Raw genomic sequence first — 2480 nt, 5'->3', positions numbered from 1 at the left:
GGTTTTAAAAAATCAGTTTTTACAGTTTATTTTGACAAGAAAATTCAAGCACATCTATTTTGGGTCATTTTCAAAACATTTTAAGGGCCTTGAGATTTCAAGGACTTGTGGGAATTGGTTATTTTAACTTTTTTGAAACCATAGGATGAACTCCAACAGTGACCTTTCCCCTTAGTTTATTAATGTGTTTAATCTGATGCTCTTAACAGCCTAACATTACTAACTAGTTTTTTAGTGGTTCATTTATTAAGACAAATTAGATATAAAACTATAGATTAAAAGATTGGGCGTACTAAAATTGCAATTTAGCATCAGGAGAACATGAATTTAATGCATTCAGTAGTTTTTGAGGAGATTCACAGTGAAAACCAAATGGGTTGATCATCACTGTGACAGAAGTGGGAAAGTTCGTCATCAAGATCATCACAGTCATGAGTTAGGATCTGTGTCACCATCTGTGAACTATGAATCTCCAAATTTCATCCCATCCATCAAGTCTGAAATGTCAAGCCATAAATCAGCGGTTCAGTCTGGTGATGGGCGATGAATTTAAAGAGCTATAAATATACTATGATGCATGTGTCTTCTGTGTCACCATGGTAACAGGAACCATTTCATTGTCAACGGGTTATTTCAGACAGTATACATTTGAGTTAATGAAGTAAAGATCCAGCCTTCACATACTAGAATGGATAGAAAGATTCTTTCAAAACTCTTTACTTTATACTTATACAAACATACTAATGGGGAGTGTTTTAAATGTCTGCCATTAAACCCTCTCTGGACCATTTGTCAGATAAAATAATTATACTTAAAGGAATACTTCACAGATTTGCATTAAGCTTTGTATTACTAGAACAGGTGTGCTTCCCAACATCAGTTTCCCCTGAGTGAAGAAATATCTTCATTCTTTTCTTTGTTATGTGCCCACCAGTGACACTGGGTCTGAGCCTTGGTCCAAGGCTTGAAACTGCAACGCTAATTCCACACTTTTTAGACCCACTCGTAAGGGGACGGGACCTCAAATTATAAGTGTACAATACAATAGCCCACAATGGACAAAAAAATAAACAACTTTACTTAACTGAAGGCTACACATGTTAGAAGTGTGAAGTGAGGGATATAAGTTAGATTTCGGACACTGTACCTTTAACAAATATATCTAAAGACTGTATAAAGGGGCGTCTCTGTATATGAGAAAAGTCGCACCGCTCACTCACTGGTAACTGCAGCGTGTAAAGAGTTTTTAATCCAACATTTTATGGCCAATTTCGATATATACTCCCGAGTCAAAGATGAGCCAGAGCTAATGTGAAATAACGGTGGAGATGACACTCCATGAATGCCCCATAAAAGGCCGCAGTGCCCTCCACTTGACTGAATAATCAATACAACGCATTGATTAGCTGGGTCTCCAGCAGAATTGATTAACATTACATAACTACAGAGCTCTTGAATGAGCAGAGTTCAGCCACGTGCCCGCGGATCATTAAAAATGAGTAATGTCCGTCACATGCTGCAAAGCCCTAAACACAAGCAACGGCTCCATTCAAGAAACATTAAAACAGCAGAGAAAGGAAACATGAGGGCCTGTGTGGTCTGGGTTTACATGTGTACGACAGCAACAGTCTCAACTTAGGTTCACTTTCAATTTCCACAATGGAAGAAATTGTGAGTCATCAAAGTTCACAAAAGCAGATTTTGTGCCACTCAGTCTTTTCCTTGTTGGCAGTGTACACTTAACATGTCTCAGAGAAAAGTCTGAGGCTGCACAGGTACAGTAACAGGCTGTTTTGTTTGTTTGTTGAGCAGACCATAATAACCACACCCAAACTACAGCTGCAGCTGTCTATCGAGGGAGCATCTCCCGTCACTCTCAGGGTTCAGGGTTTGGCTCCACTCACCAGGGGATTCAAACACATTTCCATCCTTAAGTTTCCCACCTCTTAATGACCATGTGTCGTTTAAGTTTTTTTTTTATTACTTCTTCATCCAGAGAGCTGTCATCACCAGTGCACATTTGTCAGGATCACATTTCCTAATCAGTGCCAACAGTGAAGTCTGTCACTGTGCTATGCAACTCCCAGGTGGGACTGTGTCCATGTGGGCTCGGTCGTCAGTGAAAGTCCACCATTTCTCTGCGGCTTAAAATGATGTCATCGATGTAACAAAGGACAGAAAAAAAAACAACAATAATCCATTGAAGCAAAGCTCAATCTCATTGCAGGGAAAAATAAAAAAGCCGTTGTGAAAGAGATTAGAAGGAAAATGCTGACCAGTTGTGATGTGCGTGGTTATAAATAGAACAGTTCTGAGTCATCCAATCACGCCGTGTGACATAAGATCTTTTTTTTTTTTACTTAGATACCTGGTCGGTGTGAATCATACACGATATAAGACAACGATTGATCTCACAATCTTTTGATCGGTGCCGCCAGCGATTCTTAACAACAAACCCACAGAAACCAAAAACTACTGTA

This window comes from Solea solea, chromosome 8, assembly GCF_958295425.1.
Source record: "Solea solea chromosome 8, fSolSol10.1, whole genome shotgun sequence".
NCBI classification, from domain to species: domain Eukaryota; kingdom Metazoa; phylum Chordata; class Actinopteri; order Pleuronectiformes; family Soleidae; genus Solea; species Solea solea.
This window is presented reverse-complemented; position numbering follows the sequence as displayed.